Source organism: Erpetoichthys calabaricus, chromosome 9 (assembly GCF_900747795.2).
Source record: "Erpetoichthys calabaricus chromosome 9, fErpCal1.3, whole genome shotgun sequence".
In the NCBI taxonomy this organism is placed as follows: domain Eukaryota; kingdom Metazoa; phylum Chordata; class Cladistia; order Polypteriformes; family Polypteridae; genus Erpetoichthys; species Erpetoichthys calabaricus.
The window spans coordinates 139953198-139976066 of record NC_041402.2 but is presented as its reverse complement, the minus strand read 5'-3'; the positions used below and the strand labels follow the sequence as shown (position 1 = coordinate 139976066).

The window sequence follows — 22869 nt, the reverse complement described above, 5'->3', positions numbered from 1 at the left end:
ACATATATTTCAAAATGCATTGTCTATAAGATATACAAAATACTGTGTACCATGTATCTGAAGGATCATGCCTTATCTTTTAATCTATAAAATGTTAAACACGGGCTACAAGTAGTTAGATGTATCAGCATTGATGGTTTTTGACATTTCAATATAAAATGGTAAAAAACAATTACACTTCCACCAATTTATTAAATGTATATCTCTTCAATATTAGTTTCTAGAGTTCGTACCAATACTATCAGACTAACAATTTTAGCTATAAATGAGTCTGAAATATTAGAGCACCTGTTCGCAAATTTTCTATTTGTGGAAAGTTGTACATTCTCATGTAGCATATTAAATTACAAAGCTACAAGCTGCAATCAAAATGAAACACAAAAAATATTAAAGGATTAAAAAGCTCTTTAGATACAATAAATTTCAAATCACCTACATTTAATTACCATTTACAAACCAAATGCTGTACTGATGACAGAACATTCAGGTTGCAATCTTATTACTTTCTTGTCCTATTTTAGTGCTGTGTTCACCAATTTGTGCTGTGTCACAGTGTCACTTGGTCTAAGACAGATCTCAATATAAGAAACACCTTACAGAGAGCGATTGGATATTTTCTATGCCAAGTTAATATATTTTTAAAATATACTCCAACATACAAAAATACATTAAAAATATATTCAGTATCTATGGGCAGCATGGTGGTGCAGTTGTAGTGCTGCTGCTTCACATCAAGGACATTAAGATTCATATCCCAGGTCATCTATCTGTGGAGTTTGCATGTCCATGTGGGTTTCCTCCTGGCATTCTAGCTTCCTTCCAAAGATATGCAGTTTAGGTGGATTGATGATGCCAAATTTCCCATAATGTATGTGTGTATGCACGCATTTGTGTGTTTGTGTGTGTGTGTGTCAATGTGTCTGTGATGGTCTGGCAACCTGTCCAGGGGTTGTTCCTACCTTGTGCCTTATTAGTGCTGGGGTAGGCTCAGGCTTACCCACAACCCTGCTCAGTAAACATTGGGTTTAGAAGATGGATGGATGGATGCATGAGATACAGTATGCATATACCCTAAAATATATTTGATAGTATATTAACTAAAATGTACAGGTGTGGGCAAAAGTAGGTTTAAAGTTGTGAGTATGTGAAACACACACTTTACTGTTGTATAATTATAACTGTATTTTCAGTTCAGCTATTGATGCCTAGTTGTGGGTTGTTGCACAGTGATATGATTGGTAATGCCTTGCACATTTTCTTAGTTGTTGGAACACATTCCATACAGACAAGTGTGAAGCTACATTGTCCACCTCTACATATACAACTGTTGTACACTACATTATTTGTACTATTTTAAAATATATTGAGAAATATATTTTTGTACCTTGAAAAAGATATTGTAATATACAAAAATGGCATTAATTAATATATTTTATAATATACTGTATCTTAGTATACTGCAAGATTTTGTAATATATTTATCCCTTAAGTATGTATGTGCATATATATATATATAATATATATATATATATATATATATATATATATATATATATATATATTGTGGAAAGCATACCCCCAGACACAGACAGACAGACACCAGAATGTCCAAACACACTTCTTTTATTTTCTTTCAGCACCACAATGCCTTCCTTCACCAACTCTTTCGTCTTCTCTTTCTCTTTCTCTCTTCTTCTCTTCTCACCTTCAACCTTCTCTCTCTCTCTTCTTCTTCTTTCTCTTCTTCTTCTCTTTCACCTTCGACCTCCTCTTGCCCTCCTCACAAGCTTCGTCTTCTTCCTCCCAACTCTGGCTCTCTTAGTGGAGGGAGGCGGCCCCTTTTATTATGACCCAGATGAGCCCCAGGTGCTCCCCCTGACATCCCTTCCTGGTGTGGCGGAAGTGTCAGGAGAGCACCTGGAAGCACACCGGGTGCCATTGGGATTACTTCCGGCAGCACTTCCTGGTGTGGCAGAAGTGCTGCCATCCAGGACTCCCTAACTGTCCGGGCGCCCCCTGGCGGTGGCCACGTCTTCTCATAGTGATGAGTGTCCTGGCTCCATTCCTGTGGCCCCCAATTAGGCCCGGGCGGTTGCCCTCTCGTGGCCGAGGAGAAGTATCGTCCAACTCGGAGACTGTCCAGGCGTCCCAGCCGGGCAGTGTCCCCGCTCATCCGGGACACTGCCCCCTCACCAGCTGAAGCCCATCTGGCAAAGCGGCCCGTCCCACGAGGGATAGAAATTTCCCAAGGCAGGGTCCCGGTATACCATCTTCCACGGTCCAGACCTGTAAAACAAGAAACAGACGCGGAGACGTCGTCCCAACGCCACCTAATGGCATCTTTGCTCAAGGCATAGGGACAACATCTCCACAGATGCCCGACTCCATGGCACATGTAACACCGGCGCACCCCTTGTCTTTCCGGTGCCTTCCGGACCTGAAAACAGGACGGGAACGCCCGTGCCTGTATCTCTTCAGTTTGGTTTGGGGCAACTCTCCATTGCCTTGGAGAGAGCTCTCTCACCGCACGCGAGCTCTCGTGGTCTCGTTTCGCCCTGTCGGGAGACCCTTCCGTTTTCTCCCGTTACTCTGGGGTGCTGTAACAGCCTGGATCCCCTTATGGGACAAAGAGGGACCCCATGCTGTTTGCACACCTCTCGAACGGGTTATGAGCGCCGCAGTTTCCGACACATACAAGCCGGCACCACCCCCCCGTCTCTGCTCGTACTGCAGGCTCAGTACTCGTCCCCCGATCTACTGTCGGAACCCCTGCTACTTGGATCCCTTCCGTTACATCCGGGTCCTTTTCGCTATTATTTTTGGTACCAGTATCACTTACCTGTACCCCGACATCGGACTGGCAGGAGAATCCCACGTCGCGCCGCCTCAACCATCCCAGTACGGTTCTCAGGGGCGGGTCCGCAGTCTCCTCCAGTGTCTTAATTACGCCCTTTACCTCACTCAGCATCTGTAGAAGAGGCTGTACAGGACGAAAGACTTTCTCCAAGTCCCATACAGCCAACAACAAGTCACTAACATCAGTCGGCGGTGAATTCATGCCTTCTCTGCACTCACCTGCCGGCTGGGAGCCGTGGAGCCCCTGCACATGCTCCATTGGGTCTTTGAGCGCTTCAGGATTGACGTTCGTTGGTCCCGCCTTCAAGCCTTCACCGGCGGGTACACAACAGACCCCGTCCAATCCTGTGCTTGTCTCTGGGAGAAACTTCCGGTCTTTCGACACTCCCTCCACCCTATGAGCGGACTCGATTGGGGAAGAGTCTTCCGGGCTGCTTCCGCCCCGCAGCCCTTCTGCAATCAGTAGCGATTCCTCTTCGTCTTCCATCCCCGTCTCGCCATCACTCCAGGGGTCGGCGTGCTTCGGCCACAGACGCGGATTCAGGCAGTCTCCTGCTAAAAAGCAAGACCAGCAGACAACAGGGTAAGCCCCGCCAAGCGTATCGCCGTCATACGCGAGACTTACCTCCGGGTTTCCGTCTTCTTGAGCGTACTGCTGCTGGGTGGCCTCTTCTGTTGCCCTGCTGACCCGTGCGTCCGCAAAGACGACGTTGGGCAGAGGCGTCGCTATCTTAGGGGCGTGTTTGCCCTTTTTCTTCCCCATACTGCTAAACGTCCGTCAGGCGTGGCCTTCGGCGAGCGTTTTCTGAGACGTTGGCGCAGGACTGCGTGCCACGATAAACATGCGTCTTCGTCCGCTGTGCGGGCAGCCTCCACAAAATTTTTTTTTTTTGAAAACGGGGTCCCCTCCTTTTAGCAGGAGGAGGGCCCCATGTTGGGCGCCATTGTGGAAAGCATACCCCCAGACACAGACAGACAGACACCAGAATGTCCAAACACACTTCTTTTATTTTCTTTCAGCACCACAATGCCTTCCTTCACCAACTCTTTCATCTTCTCTTTCTCTCTTCTTCTCTTCTCACCTTCAACCTTCTCTCTTCTTCTTCTTCTCTTTCTCTTCTTCTTCTCTTTCACCTTTGACCTCCTCTCGCCCTCCTCACAAGCTTCGTCTTCTTCCTCCCAACTCTGGCTCTCTTAGTGGAGGGAGGCGGCCCCTTTTATTATGACCCAGATGTGCCCCAGGTGCTCCCCCTGACATCCCTTCCTGGTGTGGCGGAAGTGTCAGGAGAGCACCTGGAAGCACACCGGGTGCCCTTGGGATTACTTCCGGCAGTACTTCCTGGTGTGGCGGAAGTGCTGCCATCCAGGACTCCCTAACTGTCCAGGCGCCCCCTGGCGGTGGCCACGTCTTCTCATAGTGGTGAGTGTCCTGGCTCCATTCCTGTGGCCCCCAATTAGGCCCGGGCGGTTGCCCTCTCGTGGCCGAGGAGAAGTATCGTCCAACTCGGGGACTGTCCAGGCGTCCCGGCCGGGCAGTGTCCCCGCTCATCCGTGACAATATATATAATTTTTTTTTTATTTTAACATATATTTAGGCTGACCAGTAAGCAGCTGATAGTGTTAGACATAACAACTTGAGTTTCACATGATTAAAACTTTTTGACAATTTTGAAACGAGTGACATAAAAGCGGTACATCTCATCATCCTACATATATTTCATTTTTGTAAGGGTAGCTATTTTTAAAGTTGCTTTTTCATACTGGTTTGTAAAGCAATGAACAAGAACGCAAAATCACCTAGTCTTTACAAAACCATCATAACAGAAAAAGGAAAGTTCAGTTACAGAAAAATATTCCAAAGCTTAACAAACGTGTACTCAGAAAGTTGATTGTTCAGTTAATGTTCATTAACTTTGTTAGTTGCACCTTGCACAGGTAATAACAGAATATATTGTAGTCACACAGAAAGTTTAGATTATGTGGTTTTAATAGTAAAATCTGCTGCAGTACAAGGTAAGGAAAAAATGGAAAAAAATCTGCTGTTATTCTTTTAAATAAGACTTATATTTTGCATAAATGTTGCTGATATTTTAAGAACTCACTGTGTGCTGATAGCATTTCACCATCTAATGTGTCATGATTAGATAAAGCTTTTTTCTTGGATGGTAATACATAAAAACGGAAAATTTCTCAATTTTTAAACGACATAAGTGGAAGTACATCTGAAAATAAAATTGGCACCTTTAAGCACTTATTTTTTATGAATTTTGTACGCTCTCACTATATAAATATGGCCATAATGGGCTAGCTGAGTTGCCCCAGGCTCCACACCCTTCTGAGAATGGCCCTGAGTGTGCCTATTAGTCACTTATTGCTGTGTAACACAAACAAAGGCCTTTGTTAAAATCTTGTTACCTAGCAGTAAGTGACTAATAGATGCACAACAGGTAGCCCCTATTTTAAAGTGTCCTTGGTGATTTGAAAGCATTGTTACAAACAGCATGTATTTCTTAAGATCTTAACACAGTACATAGCAGTGACTACTAATAGACATAATTAGTCCTTAGAATAAACTTTTACTAATGAAAGTACAGAGTGAAAAAAAACAGGCGGACAGCCTATAATATTTTTCAATTTCAAGTAATGGCTGAATTAAAAAAACAAAATAAATTTCAGTGTAAAATTTGTTCTGCTTTTTCACACATGCTGTGTCTAGCAATATAGGTCACCCTATCCTTATACAATGTACACTTCACAACTGCCTTACACATTTACAAGAGGAACAGGAAACAAAGCTGGTAAATTAGCAAGCCTGAGCGAGCACTGTGTTTATAGACAGACAGAAACAGAGGAGAGCGTTGTCACAGGAAATGCCTGTAAAATGTCCTAGGAACATTAAAGACAAGCAGATGTTCCTTGTGAATCAAATTCCAATTGAGGTGCTGTTTAGACAGTTTTGGAAATGGAGGAAAGTATACCAATTACTTTGACACTGAAACAGCATCTACTTACAGTTACAAGTTTAAGGACCCACATAACAAAACTGTCCTCGTAAGGAGTTATTTTGACATAGCAAGGTTTGCCCTGATAATACAGTGTGGACTCCAGTTTTTATGTGGATTTAGCAAGTTTTCAATTGTGTTAATATAGGGTTGCTCCAGCGATGCTGGCATAGCTATGGAGTCCAGACATTAAGTTATTTTGACTTATGATTGACCTCATGTAACTGAATCTGTGTGTGTCTGTGTCTATGCATAGCTGCAATGAACTAGAAATCCCCTTCATGTGACCAAGATAACTTCTAGCTCACTGTTATCTGCTACTTGATCAAGCTGTTACAGAAAATGGATGAATGGAAAATTAAGAACAACAAACTCAAAACAAGTACTGTAAAGACCTAAACTTTCTCTTGTACTAATTAGAGTAGCCATCTAAGAGCTAACATTAAAGAGTATACACAATGATCATTTTAAAATGTAATTGAGACATTTTTTTGCAATAGAAAAAAAGTGTTTCCCTAATCATTGCTTTCTCCTGGCTAATGAAACACTTATTAAATCAATACTTACCAGGATTTCATGTACTTGCCATCTGCTCAGCTTCACCAGTTTCCACATGTTTTAACTTGAATATACAGTATTTTTACTCAACAACCGTGTGACTTATAATGCATTTAATGTTAATGTAGACAAATGAGAAAGCTCTGACATAGCAACAAGTATTTTCTTCAGGGGAAGTTCACATTTTGAAAAGAATTTTCCACTCAAATTTCCAAATAATAAGTCAGATTTTGTTCTGTGCTCAGGCAAGTGAGACTTTTACTGTACAAAGATTGTCTTGACTTATTTCATTAAGAAAATAAAAATCAATTGTTTAAGGACCAAAAATAGCAAAAAGGATCCTTACCTATATGTGCTAATTGTCTTTAAACACATAGGGTACTTTATGACTACAATATGCAGATTAAGAAATAATAATGAAGACGGCCTTTAATGATTCCTGGCGTAAATAGCCATGTTTACTGGTAGTCACTTTTGTTTTCAAATGTTTCATTTTCCACAGCTATGCTGAAGACTAAATCAGGCCTGGGTTAAAATCTCACACTGATTGGTACTGAGGGTGTGCCAAGGAAATTTTGAGAGTCCTTTGGGCTGCCAGCAGAAAGCAATGAACTGACCAGATGATTCAACCCATTATTTTTTCTCATCTCCTCTGCATCTACTTCAGAGTTCCACAAACTACTCTGGAATTATTCTCAGGGATTCTTCTGTGACGTTTCTTGAACTGAGAGCATAAATGAACATGAGGTAAGCTGATTTGTGTTTTCTATTCAATTAAATGATGTTTATTGCGGTTCTGGAGATTGGAGGTGTGCTGAATGGTAGTTGGTCTTTCAGGTAAGCACTATATAGAGTGCTACCTTCTCACATACAGTATCTAAGGATACATATTGTAGAGGATAGAACGATTACCTATGAAGAACCAAAATTTTGGAATGATGTGCCTGCTAGTGTTAGGGGATGGTCTAATAATCACAGCACAAGACCAGGCTGAAGTCTACTTACAAAAAACACCCCTATTAGTGTTGCTGACTTGGCAGTGCATATTGTAAATACTGTCCTCAACAAAACTGTGACTATCATAACCAAACATTAATAAACCATTTCCATTCACTATTTGTTTCCTGGTCATGGGGTTAAACATAAGAGTGGCAAAGAACCTTTGGAATTAACAGGGATAGCATGTCACAACCATATCATTTACTAGTCCATAATTATGGACAACATTTGTCATGTAATAGTATGGGATACTTGAATGGGGGTGGGCGGTCAAGTGACTTAAGTCAGGTAGAATTTAGCCTTTCTTAGTCAAAAGGACCACGGTTTCCTATTTTTCAAGCAACATTATTTGTTGGATGATACTACAAAGATGTCATTTGATATTGTTCCTTTCTTCATAATTCAGTGGTCAAAAATTTGATGTAATCAGTTCTTGCTCCCTGTAACCCTGCATTAGAAGAAGGTTTAGAAAATAGAAACCTCAATCCATATTAAACAATATGAGGTTGGCTTACTTTAAATTAGAATGTGAAACCAGACAAGGGTGTCTGTTATCACCATGTACTATTGATCTCCTGAAGCAATAAGAAAGAAAAGAGATCATCAGGAAACAGAAGATCTCTCTTTAAGCTGATGATATGGTGCTTTATATCTCGGATCCACAATCTTCTGTTCCACTAGTGTTAAACATGCCATGGGAATCTCATAAGATCTCTGGATTCCAAATTAATGTAATTAAAAACATGCTTTTTCCAGCAATTTCTCTTGCATGTCAAACCAGATATATCCATCCATTTTCCAACCCACTGAATCCGAACACAGGGTCACGGGGGTCTGCTGGAGCCAATCCCAGCCAACACAGGGCACAAGGCAGGAACCAATCCCGGGCAGGGTGCCAACCCACCGCAGGACAAACCAGATATATAATATATATAAATATAACATTTCGCTGGAGGTATCAGAACAGTTTAAATATCTGTGATAATTATTATAAAAAAAACATAAAGATCTCTTTAAACACAGGTTTGGTAATATGATGGAAAACAATAAACATCATTCTTACAGAATCAATAATGTCAAATAGAATATCCTGTCAAAAATCATTTTCACAACATCCCTATATACTTTGGAAAATCATTTTTTTACAGTTTTCCCTTCACATCATGAAGATATGTAGAAAAGGTGGATGAACAGCTCTAAAATGGTCCCATATAACTGAGTCTCATACATTACTGTGAATTAGTCTGAGCACTTGGGAGGTTGTAGCTCACAAAACATACCTACTTAAATAGATGTAATTTTTTAATTACTCTAGGTTATGTCTTCCTTGCCTCCTAAAAGAATCACCACTTATTTGGTACTTTATTTGCACCTAGTCCAGATATATATATTTTGCAAATAATCATAGGAAATAATAAAGCTTATTATTAAACTTTAAGAGTCTCCTGTAGTGCATCATTTGGTTGTTAGAGACTACTCTTCATTCCACTGATTCATATTAGATTACCAAGCATCTGGGCACAAACAAGGGATACCAGTCCTTGCAAGACACAATAATGCTTCTATCCACACTCGTTCAGATCCAATTAAGTATCACCAATTAACCTAACATGGGTATCTCGGGAACATGGGGAAGACATCTTGAGGATTCATTGGAGAGTTTGTTAAACTTTCATTATCTATAATAATAAAAGGCAAAGCCCTCACTGACTGACTGACTGACTCACTCATCACTAATTCTCCAACTTCCCGTGTAGGTGGAAGGCTGAAATTTGGCAGGCTCATTCCTTACAGCTTACTTACAAAAGTTAGGCAGGTTTCATTTCGAAATTCAAAGCGTAATGGTCATAACTGGAACATATTTTTTGTCCATACACTGTAATGGAGGAGGCGGAGTCACGTATCGCGTCATCACGCCTCCTACGTAATCACGTGAACTAAAAACAAGGAAGACATTTACAGCACGAGTCACACGCGGGAACGAAGGTAAATGACGTTAATTTTTGACTCTTTTAATACTGTGTAAGCATACATATTAACACATGTGCAATTAAACGTGTGCATTTACGGGGTGATTTCTCAGGCTTAAAAGCTCACCTTTTATCAAACGCGGGAAGAAAGGTAACTGACGTTGTTCACTGTCTTTTAATACTGTGTAACCATACATATTAACACATGTCCAATTAAACGTGTGCATTTACGGGGTGATTTCTCAGGCTTAAAAGCTCGCCTTTTACTAAAAAGGTAAATGCTAAACTATTTTCAATCAGTTTATTGAAACGCTCCCGTTAAGGATTGCAATAACATATTCGCGAGATAAAAGAACGAAGTAGGGGGAAATGGAGGAACAGCCGCAAACAGCGAAGAGCAAAAAATTAATTAAACAATTGAGAACGGAGCGAGTTAAGCATACAAGCATGTTCATAAGGGAAACAAAGCACGGTGTAAAACGTAAGTTTCAATTAAGTTTATAGAAACGCTCCCACTGCGGATTGCAATAACATATTCGCGAGATAAAAGTTTAATGAGAAGACACGAGGTATAAACGAACCACACGCCGTGGCGCAACGTTAGGGGCAACAGTTTCAACCATTCTATGATCTGCTTCTCGCAACTGAAAGACGGCACATGGCGGATGTTAGCCGACTTGCTGACCGCAACGTTAGGGGCTTCAACTATGGCGCTGACGCCACATCTCAGTGCCAACACTTTGCAGACTGTACTTAAAAGACACGCCCTCCTCACTGGACAGTTAAAAACACCAATCAAACTAACGATGACATCAAGTATTACCCAATCCAAAGTAGGAAAGGAGGCATCTTCATAAAATGCGTGAGGGATGATTTGCATGAGACGCTGCTTTAAAAAAAAAATGATAAAAAAAATACGGGATAAATCCCGTCCAGTATTGATTCAAAACGGGACGCGCAATTTCATTCTCAAACGCGGCACGATTCCCTATTTTAAAGGACGGGTGGCAACCCTACAGTGCCAGGTAACCACCCATACAATCAGATTGTGATTCAGACTAGGAATGCAATGAATGTAATTACCCCGATCTACATACAAGGTGAAAGTCTTGCAACATTCAAAGATGATGGTTTGGGATAAGTACACCATACAACATAAAAGAGCTTATGAAGCCTTGAACCGAAAAAAGCAAGATCTCAGAGATCGTAAAAACAAAAATAGGAGGTAATGTCGTTTTACTCGCTGTAGATTTTAGTCAAACATTACCAGTTATTCCACGAGGGAGACCAGCAGATGAACTCAACGCGTGTTTAAAATCCATGCTTCTCCCACGCTCGGTTATATGTCGCGTGTTCTCGGGTAGGTGCACCAAAAAATGTATACATTTAAGCATGTAATGGGCAAACAAAAAATGAGGTATACCCGAAGGCACTGCAGTAGTACTTCATGTAACTTTACTTCTTAAATGTTAATGTTTTACTGTTTAATAATTTATATGCTTCTTATATGTTGTTCAAATTCTTTTATCAAAATACCACTGACAGCGCAATGCACGATAACATGGAGTGAATACACCATACGCATCCGCCCACGGCTGCCCTGCTGTGTGCAGATAGGAGTTGATTCTACAATAAAATAAAATAAAGATAAAAAGAGTAAAACAATCATCACCCATAAAGCGTGTGTGTGTGTGTATATATGTGTATATATATATATGTTGATATGTGGATGTGTATATGTATATATAAAACACAGCAACACTCATAACAATGACAACACAATTAAATTGACAATCATGTTACGTTATTTTTAAAATGTTTCCTTTTTTTTTCATAACCTCTTTAACACACTACTTCTCCGCTGCGAAGCGCGGGTATTTTGCTAGTGTTAAATAAAGCCCATTTGAGGCAGTATATTGTTGGGTGTGGTGTATATCTAGCAGATATCCAGAACACATTGCAAGTGTTTTTATGTACTGTATGCCTATTTTTTTACAATGGGGTTACAGGCAGTCACATAGTGAGCATGGTTTAGAGAGTGAAGCAACAACTGTGTAGTACAATGCCTTACCCACAGCTCCAGACTGCCTGGAATGCTTGATTAAGGCTAGCCTGTGGTGACACTTAAGCATTCTTCTGGCCTACTTGGTGCATTTTATAGAACTGAAGAGCAGACCTGATCTTTCCTGTTTATCTTAAATGTGGCCAAAAGGAACCCACAGCTTAGATGGCTGACTTCAAACATCCACAGTTATTATATGACACGTAGTTGAGTCATACATTAAAATTAATGTTAATTAAAATTCACAGGTTTACACAGATTTTATGTTGTTACACCCTGTCTTTTATTTATAAATACATATCTTCTGTCAAAATATTGTGTACCACTTGGCCCTGGTAAGAAGTTATTCTCTTACAATAGTCTGATGATCTGATGAGTCACATTCAAGGCATTCCCCTTCTTCAAGTGGTTCCAGTCCACAGGAAGACCTGTAACAGAAATAAGGAAAGTGGGATTTTTTCAGTTGTAAAGTCAAACCACAATATAACTACATGAGTAGTTTATCTACTTCCAGAAACATATCATCATCTTTCATGAGAAAGTGTTCTTGCTTTCCCTTTTTAGTGATTCATCCAACAATCACAGCTTAGTCTGTTGAAACACCTCACACTGGCTTAAGTCATATCCAGAAATCTTTTGTTTTTCAAACATCTGTCCAGACTGTAAACCTGCTTGATATAATTATAAGGTTATGAGGAGGAGTAGCCTGTCCTGGCAGCATTTGACATTGTAATAATGTTTTTATTTTTTGCTTCATTTTTTTAACTTTTACATACATATTAAAAAGTGGTATTTGCCCCTCATTTCCCACACATTGCAACCAGAGATGAACAGTCCAGAAAAAAATACAATTTGGAAAAACATCTAAAATATCTTTTTCCCATCATTCTTGCTGTTGTTTTCAGCTCAACAATATTTACTGTATTGTTATTTTTTTACATTCAAACTACGCTAGGTCTCAGTTATTTATTGATATAATGATAAACACTTGATCTCTTCACTTCTGAGAAATAAAAGCTAAAAGTTTAGTTTGGCACTCCAGCCACCATAAAAAAAAACCTCACACTGTTCCAGTGTGGTGCTGAGGTGTCACCTGTTGCATGGCTGCACTCGGGTCCCATTTGGGTGGTTGGTCGCGTGGTGGGTGTATCAATGCGCTGTATCAGTGCGTGCTCCCAACCAACTGCTCTAGTAAAAACATACAGTGGCCAGAAAAAGAATTCACCCCCTGGAAGTTTTTATTTATATTGTTACACAATACTGAATCATAATTAATTTCATTTGGCATTTTTGACACTGATCAACAGAAAAAAACACTCTTTAATGTCAAAGTGAAAAAAGGTATCTGAAAAGTAGTCTAAATTAATTACAAATATAAAACATAGGAACATTGATGGCATAAGTATTCATCCTCTTTAATATGGCACTCCTAAATCCTCACATATGGCAAGCCAAATTGGTTTTTAGAAGTCACATCATTAGTTCATTGGAGATCAGTTGTCTGTTGTCAAGGGATTTCAACTGATTGTAGAATAATTGCACCTGATCTGGAAGGTCCAACTTGTGGTGAGTCAGTATCATTGCCTAACCTGTGCAACGAAGACAATAGAACAATCCCAGCAACTCCATGAAAAAGTAACAGAAAAGCACAAATCAGAGCATGAATACAAGAAATTGTCCAAGTCACTGAATATCTCCTGGAGTCAATTTAAATCACACATAAATGTTCCTAGAGAAGGACATCCACAAAAAGCAAGTGATTGTGTAAGAAGAAAACTAGTGAGGGAGGCCACCCAGAGACCTATGAAAAGTCCAAAGAAGTTTCGAGCAACAGTACAGTGTGTAAGATTGGATAGACTGTGCAGATAACAACTGTGCTTTGTGGTCTGATAAGACCAAAATTGAGCTTTGGTGATTAGACTAAATGCCATATTTGGTGTAAGCCAAATACTACAAGTTATCAAAAGCACACCATCCAACCATGAAGCATGGTGTATGTAGCATCAAGCTGTGGGGATGCTTCTCTGCAGCAGGCCCTAGAAGTCTTGTGAGGGTAGAGAGTAAACGGAATACAGTACAGCAAAATGCAGGGAAGGACAAAAACTGATGCAATACGGAAATACCTGTGTTGTAGGAGAAGATTTGTTTTCCAGCAAGACAACAACTCCAAGAACAAATCCAAAACTACACAGAAACCATTAAAAACAACAATGCTATTGTCCTGGCATGATTGAGTCAAACTCCAAATCCCAATTCATCTGAGAATTTGTGGCTGGAGTTGAAAAATGCTGTTCAGTCATAATCTCTATGCAACCTGAGAGCTTCAGCAGTTTTGCAAAGAATGGGTTCAAATTTTAATGTAAAGATGTACAAAGCAGATAAAGTCCTGTGCACACAAACTGAAGGCTGTTATGACTGTCAAAGGTGCATCTACTAAATGCTGACTTGAAGGGGTGAACTCTTATGCAATCAATTAGGTTGCATTTCATATTTTAAATTCAATAAGATCACTTTGCAGAGATCTGTTTTAACTTTGATATTTTCTGTTGATGAATGTCAGGAAAGCCAAATTAAATCCAGTGTTATTTAGTGTTGTAAAATAAAAAAAGTGAAAACTTTCAAGGGCTTAAACACTTTTCATATGCACCTTATTATAAATGTATTATTCATTCTATGAATATATTTTGATTAGAAAGTTGATAAAAGAGCAAATAAGATTATTTAAGTAAATGGTCAGTTGTAATTCTAAAATATGTTATATATTGGTATGATGTTGTTCTGTTATTGTGAAGCACATTGAGTTGACTCTCTTACTTAACATTGCATACTTTAACCCTTTTAAACTAATTGATTGAGCTGAGTGGAGCCTATAACAGCAGCACTGGATATGAGGTTGGCTTCTGTACACAAGTTCACTCGTATAACACCACTCTGGGATTGCCAATCAACTTAACCAACATATATTTGGGGATGTAGGAAAACTTCTTTAGTATCCAAAGGAAAAACCACTTCAACTCCATCAACAATCAACGAGGTGGCAATATCACTCAGTGTTTCATCTTGCCACCATTATTCTTATCATTATTTTTATTATCCTGTTACAACCCCAAGACCCTGTAATGGCTCGGGCAGTTGAAAAAAAAACATGTAATAGTGACAACATTATAATATTCTTAAAGCTTTGAAAAATTGTTAAAAATCATTATTGTTCTAGAAGAATATACTGAAAAAAACACACACTCAAAAAAAAAATGGAGTCTGCTATTATAAAGGAGAGTTGTTTTTTCTGACTTAAATGTATTTTTTAAGAATTCTACAGCTATGTGACCAAAGAAACACATACCATGTAATTTATCTATTATTGGACAATGACTGAATTATTTTTTTTTTAGATTTAGTATCATGCTAGTGAAAAAAAACTGTTTCTAAATGTTTTAGTGTTTTCTTCTACCCTATATAATTTGCTGTACATAATTTCACAAGGCATTGACTACCCAAGAATTCTGTAAATTAACATCACCAGATAGTACTAAGCACCTCACAATCCTGTGCTGAAACATCTGAATTTTGCATGGATTCTTAGGTGTGTATGGAATGTCTATCTCAGTTAATTCGTGTTCAATTTAAAAAAAAGCTCTAATGTATTAAACTGTGCTAAAGACCTACAACAGAAAGTTCAAATTTATTTTTACAAATGAATTTTTTTAGAAATATAGTTATTTTTTGAGATACATGCATTACATTTCTCCATATGGAACTGTATATTATTTATTTAGCAGATGCCTTTATCCAAGGACGACTAACAAAGCAGGTTATAATACATACAAGAATGATTAGAAGGTGTAAGAATCAAAAGCAAAAAGGAAAACATAAAACAGTGAGCAAGAGGAAGTAGTACAGCTACTTACTATTATTATATAATTAATCCTGCAACTAGACTAAGGCAAAAAACATATCCTAAACTATTAGTCAGTACAGCAGCAGTAGTTATCCTGTAGAAGAGACACTAAACTGTTTCAATATTTTCATTAAAAAGGTGCTTGTTCTAAGAACATCTAAACAGTAAATTGGGTACTAGTGTAATGGACAAAGGGAGAAAATTCCACAACATTCGAGCAAGAATAGAGAAGACCTGTCCAGTCTAAGAAGGTCTAGCAAGAGGGGAGGATAGTCAGCAGGTAGGCAAAGGCAGAAGAGATACTTCCTGAAGGGACAAAAGAAGAGACTGAAAACTGAAGATGTTTAGGAGCAGAACCATTCAGAGAACTGTAAGTCAAGACAGGAGCAACATGAAACCAGTGAAGAAGTAGTAGCAATGAAACAGAAAACACCTGTCGACGAGTTGCATTCTGAAGAAACTGGCGAAATCTAATTGCAATTGAAAGAAGTGCCGCAAGGAGAGACTTGCAATAACCAAAAGAGAACCAGTGCCTCAACAAGGAGCTGCATGGCATAATTTGTGAGGAAGGGTTGGATTCTCTGAATATTATGAGATTCTCATGTTGCCTCTATATATTATTAATATTGTGTAATTAGTATGCAGGTGCAAAATGAGTTAAGCCTGGAAAACCAAGTGGCCCAGAAGGATTGCAACATCAAACCTTGAGTTTGTGCCCACAAAGTCATTTAATTCAAAATGATTTTTAAGAGTGCTACTGAAGAATGCTGTAGTCCACAGCTTCCAAAGCAGTAAAGGCCTCATTGAGAGCAGGCACAAGGTGTGATGCATTGGCAGCATCTTATAGGTGGTCATTGATATGAGTCTGCAATGCATACTGTATGTACAGTGTCACCCACCCTGGGAATTGAAAGGGTATACAGTAACAAATACGTGACATCTGGTAAACTGATTAATATTTTCTATTTGTGTCTATCATGGCGTTGGAGAGTGGTGACATGCTGCATGTTGGTCCAAGAATTTCTCTGGATCTTAGCATGTGACATTGTTATGATTTTTATTACAGCTAATACTGATACTAATGTGGTGAACCAAAACAATACATCAAACTTTTGCATTTTACAGGAATTAAACACTAATTATGTACCTGAGATTAGTCAATTGTGTGTTATTTTAAATCCCATAATCTATAAACAAATATGCCTAACAATAAAACTAATAATCTTCTCTGAATTGTTTCTCTTTATTTTTGCAACACAGAGCAGCTGTTCACTTAAAATTAGTTGTAAGCAACTTCAGTTTTAGTAGCTTGTAGCCAATGATGTCTACACTCATCATATTTAATTTTGCAGACAGATATTATAAATAATGGATAGTGTATGACCCACAAACCATTGGCTTTTGGTTTTATCACTTCTTTCAAACATTTTTTAAGCTATATAAATACTAATACAGGTATGAATGAATAAATGCTACAAAATATAATGAAAAGAGTACACCTACAAGGCTTTACAAAAATGAAATGTATTGTTTTAATAGTAATAAAGTTCAATTTAATCTAAGAAGTGCAATCACCCTTGTGGCCATAAGGGAATCTCACATGATTCTGAAGAAAGCATACAGTCCCCTTGTATAATAATAATTCATTCATTACATTTATATAGCACTTTTCTCAGTACTCAAAGCGCTATCCACACAGGGAGGAACTGGGAAGCGAACCCACAACCTTCCACAGTCTCCTTATTGCAAAGCAGCAGCACTACCACTGCGCCACCTTTGAGGACTAATGGACCTCATTACCTTTTGTTCAATTCGGAAAAGTGAATTACTTTTATTTCATAAGCCTGATTTAAGAAATTTATAGATTTAGACTTTCATTTCTAACTGTCTTTAGAGAAATTCCATTGTTTTCATATGCAAGTGTCATATTTTGTAGCACAAGTTTAAAACTGATCTGTTCGTTATTTTGCAGTTTTTTTTGTACAAGCATACATCTCTGCAGCTTTTTTACTAATTATAATCTGAACCTCTTCTTTTTTATATATTTTACAGCAAGGAAATTAATTACTAGGAGTCTGTTTGATATATGAGTAACACTTTAATTTAGATACTGCAAAAATGCATTAACTTCTCCTTTATGCTTATGTAACAAGACCTTAACAAAGGCTTCTTTTGGTCTTTTTAACATTCATAAAACATCAGTAGATGGGTTATTCATCTCTGTGCAGCATGACATATTAACATGATGGTATAAATTAATTGTGAATATGAAGAATTTACAGGTCTCATACTAAATATGTAATGTCAAGAGAAATGTACCTCAGTTAAGCCACCTCAGACCACTCCAAAGTGTAGTTATTTTAGCAGACCATATTGCAGAGATGAATAAACACTTAATGGATATTTTGTAAGTGTTATGAAGACCACAAACATGTTTGTTATTGTCTTGTTACAAAATAGTAAATGAGTTATAGATGCATTTTTGCAGTACCTAAAGTAAAGTGTTACACAGAGATGAGTAGAGTGGAGTATACTGTACAGCACTTACACTCTCCCTGCTGATGTTGCTGTCCATGGTTCTGCTCACCATGCTAAATTGGTTTGTCTTCAATAAATTATCGTGTCCCAGATGTTTATATCCATCCATTTTGTAAACCGACTAGACCCCAATCAGTCTCCAATGTCTTCAAAGTTAAACATATTTAAATGACAAATGTCTATCCATCCATTTGAAAAAGGTTTGTGAATACAACCCTTAGCCAAAGGAACCTTGCGTCTAGTTTTGATTTTGTAGAGTTGTAATGTTTAGATCCGCATAGCTTGAATTTTTCATTATAACTACTTTAAAAATGCATTATTATCATTATTTGTTTATTTTTAAGAAAAGTATATTCAAAAAATTATTGAGAGGTTTTTTGACATGTAGAGATGTGGCATAATAGGCCTCAGCTCACCAGAACCTTTGAACTTGATAAACAGAGCTTCAAAATGGTTAGATATGTGGATTTAAGAAGCCCTGACTAATGTTTCTTCTAACTTTTTACTTTTTCACTCTCTTTAGTGGCATATTAATCTTTACATAGATGAGACATATTATATTCAGATTTTAATAATTTATCTGCTGAAGGAATCTTTTGTTAAAGACAATTCAATTTCAGATAAAGTAAAAAAATGGGGACAAGGTAATGTCACCATTATAACATTAAAAATAGGAAAGAGCAAAGAAAAGTAATTATTATATGCAGATGGATGAGCCTATAGTGTCCTGGACAATGGACTATCTGTCTGGCAGTTTGTAAGACTCAAGGACTGTGTTTCTGATACAGATGTGAGCAACATTGGAGCACCACAAGGAGCAGTCCTGCCTCCTATTCTCTTCACTCTGTATACCTCAGAGTATAAATATAACACCAGGTCATGTCACTTGGTGAAATTCTCAGATGATTCTGCACTTATGGGGAGTATTGATAATGGGCATGAGACAAAGTATAGGAATCAAGTGAGAGAAATCTTTTTTGTGCTGGCAAGGGAACTGTCTGCATCTTAACATCAGAAGAACTAAGGAACTGGTTATTGACTTTTGTCACAAAAAAAGAGCCTTAATATCTGGTCACTATTCAGGGAACGGATGTAGAGGTGGTGCATTGCTACAAGTACAGTACATGGGGGGTCCATGTCAATGACGGGCTGGACTGGTATCATAACACAGATGAGCTTTATAAGAAAGGGCAGAGCAGGCTCTTTTTTCTTAGGAGTCTGTGTTCCTTTAATGTGAGTAGTGACATCCTTCGCTTCTTTTACAACTCTGTGATGACAAGTGTGATTTTCTGCTCTGTTGTGTGCTGGGCTGGTAACATCACTTCAAGAGAGGCCCAATGAATCAACAAGCTAATTAAAAAGGCAAGAACAGTTATGGGGAACACTCTGCGCCTCCTGCAGGTAGTAGCAAAGGAGACAATTAAACCAAAAATGATGGCCACTATGAACAATTTTACACATCTTCTCACTCTGACACACTAACACTGAGGACTTTCAGCCAATGAATTATTCAGTAGAAGTGTGTCGAGAAATGCCACTGAGGCTTCTTTATATTAGCAGCAATGACTCACTGGGACAGTGGCTGCAAAGTCTGAAGTTTTTTTTCTCTTTAAATTTTCTTTCTTGTTAGAGATTCTGGTGTGCATTCAAATGAAAAGTATATATACAGTATATATATATATATATATATATATATATATATATATATATATATATATATATATATATATATATATATATTGACACACACTTGCAATTAGGAGGCAGTCAAAAAGCCTAGAGGTGAGTGAAATATCGCGAGATGAAGGGTTGTCACGTGGTACTTACCGGAATCTCTTCTCTCCACAGAAAAACCGAGGAAAAATAATTAACTCCACTTCCGGGTTCCAAAATGGCTGCTATGACGTCACTTCCGGCAACACAAGATGACGTCACTTCCGGCCCTCTCAAATGACTTCACTTCCGGTTTCATCTAAACAACGTTGTTTCCGTCTTCTGCTTTCAGCATCACCTCCTGCCAACCATTTCCTGTTCCCATAATACCCTTCTGTATATAAATGCCATTTTGTTCTATAAACTTTGTCAAATGTTACTTATCTGGACTTTTGATCATTTATTTTGCTACTTTGTCCGCAGGACAATATATGGGGACAGTCCCCAACACTTTATTTTGTGGAGTTTCTTCTTTTTTTTGGTATAATTTCCAAAATTGGCGTAGCCGGCAGGATTTTGCTTTCTGAGACAATGTCTGAAGAGCACGACCTCACCACTATTTTGACCACGATCATGGGCGATCTCAGCACTTTAAAAATATAGATGGGAGAGACCCGTACGCAATTAGCCGAGTCCGAGGCTCGCACCACTGCTGCTGTCCGGATGGAGACTGCTCGGTCATTGACAACACAAATGACCAATTTAACAGAGGATGATGACATCGAGGCCTATTTTTTGGTATTCGAGCAAACCGCAAAGCGGAACGCATGGCCGAGGTCAGAGTGGGCGTACCTACTGGCCCCCTACCTGAAGGGGATAGAACAGAGAGCTTACTACGATTTAACCAAGAAGCAAGCTGCTGATTATGACGCTCTAAAAGTTGAGGTGTTCAAACGCTACAGCATATCTCCGGAGCAACAGGCGAGAGAATGGAGGGAGTGGCAGTTCGATCCAGATCGGCCTCTACGAACCCAAGCTTTCAAGGCTTGGAGTAAAGTTTGTCGGTGGCTACAGCCCAATATAAATAGTTCCCATAAAATGGATGAACTACTGGCATGTGAGACCTTCGTTCATGCCCTCCCTGACCATATCGCCCAGCAAGTCCAGAAACAAAATTATGACAACATGGACACCTTGATCAAGATAGCGGAGCATCACTGGGCGGCTTGTAAATTGGGGCGATCGGAACAGTTCTCTCACCGTAACCAACAGGCATGTGGGGCAGCTCCTGAGCCCACCTGACAAGCTCCCGAACCTGCCGTCCGTAAAAGGGATAAACCATTCCACCTTCCCCGCTGTTTCAAGTGTGGGGAGATGGGTCATCTGTCACCAAACTGCACTTGCAAGCCCATGGACTGCTTATTGGTGAAGGGAGAAAGGTATTGTGCCACTGTGATTAACCCTTTGTCTCTTCCTTATACAGGTGCAGTTATTATAAATGGCAGAAAGGTAAGGGCAATGTTCGATTCCGGGAGTAACATTTCCATTAAAAACTAGCCTAAAATGTATACATGGAGACATCCGGTATTATAAAACAGCTAAATTTGTGGTCTTGGTGGATCACATTATAACCCGAATGGCCATGGCTGTATTACCGGATCCTCATTTTTCCAGTAATATTAGGAAGGGATTGGAAAGAAATTAACAGTGGTAAAAATGTAACTGCTCCTGAGAAGAGTTTAGGCTTAATAATGAAGAATGCTATTCCGACTGCCTCCCCGCCGTGTACAACAGTCACTAGGACTTATACAGGTACCCAGTGCAGAGGAGTCGATGTCCCATCATCCTCTACAGGAGCTAGTACAGTTAACATAGAGGACATGGCGGCAGAAGCCCCTCCCATTGAGGTTGATAGAGACCCTATACAAAATTTATCAGCCCAATTCCTAATTACTCCTTCATTATTTAAAAGAGAACAATGGAACTATGATTCCTTAAAATTTGCAAGGAATGCAATATTATCTACCGAGGGTTATACAACCCTAGATCCCATGCCACCAATGCCTTTCTTTGTAATAAAAAATTAATTATTGTATAGAGTGGCAGAACACGGGGGTGAAGTGCGAGCATTGCTGGTAGTACAGCACACTTTTTGACGACAAGTGTGTGAACTAGCGCATGCTCACCTTCTAGGAGCCCATTTAGGTTCTGAAAAAACATTGGAGAGAATAAAACTCCGATTTTATTGGCCGGGAATTAATGAGGAGGTCCGACGATTTTGCGCTTCGTGTCCCGAATGCCAACTTCGTCAGATTCGTAGGAGGGACCAAGCTCCTCTCGTTCCTCTTCCCCTTATTGATATTCCCTTAGAACGAGTCGGTATTGATCTCGTAGGACCATTAGAACCGTCGTTAAAAGGCTTTAAATATATTTTAGTTCTAGTAGATTATGCCACTCGATTCCCCGAAGCTGTTCCCTTGCACTCAGCTACTTCAAAAAACATTGCACGGGAATTAGTAGGAATATTCATTCATGTAGGGATCCCCAAAGAGGTTCTGACGGACCAAGGGACTCCCTTCACATCGGAGACGTTCAGGGAGGTGGCTAAATTACTCAAAATAAAACATCTGAAAACGTCAGTCTATCATCCCCAAACTGATGGGTTGGTAGAACGATTTAATCAAACTTTAAAACAGATGTTACGTAAAGAAGTTAACGAGGATGGGAGAAATTGGGATCAATTGCTTCCTCTTGTTTTGTTTGCATATCAGGAAGTCCCACAGGCATCTACTGGTTTTTCCCCATTTAAATTACTATATGGAAGACAATCCCGTGGGCTATTGGATATGTTAAAAGAAGGTTGGGAAGAGGAGGTCCTTCCTACCTCAAATATTCTTGAACATATCACGCAATTACACGATAGATTAGAAAAAATTAGACCTATTTTAAAAGAAAATTTGGAGAAAGCACAAGCAGCGCAGTCGCGTTATTATAACCGTAACAACATCATCCGGGAATTTGTTTTGGGTGATCGTGTAATGGTACTCGTCCCAACTTCACACTCCAAATTATTAGCCCATTGGCAGGGTCCCTATGACATTAAGGAAAGAAAAAGGTCTCGTTGATTATTTGGTTGAATAACCCAATCATCGACCGATTGAGCAAGTGTATCATATTAATTTGCTGAAACCGTGGAAGGATAGGGAACTTGATTCCTCCTCCGGCCAGCCTCGTTCACTGTTTATGTCTCAACCCCACCTTAATTTTGGTCCTGACTTGATGTCAGAACAACAACAAGATCTCAAACAAGCTATCTTGTCTGTCCCCAAAGTT

General features: G+C 39.2%; 1 long non-coding RNA gene across 1 annotated transcript in view; it reads right to left on the bottom strand.

The window, feature by feature from the left end:
- Positions 1 to 11725: 11725 nt before the first annotated feature.
- LOC127529111 (uncharacterized) overlaps positions 11726 to 22869 on the bottom strand; it is a 224084-nt gene continuing 212940 nt past the window's right edge. The window contains exon 3 of the long non-coding RNA XR_007935799.1: positions 11726 to 11875. This is a non-coding gene — a long non-coding RNA (uncharacterized LOC127529111). The remainder of the gene's footprint in view (positions 11876 to 22869) is intronic.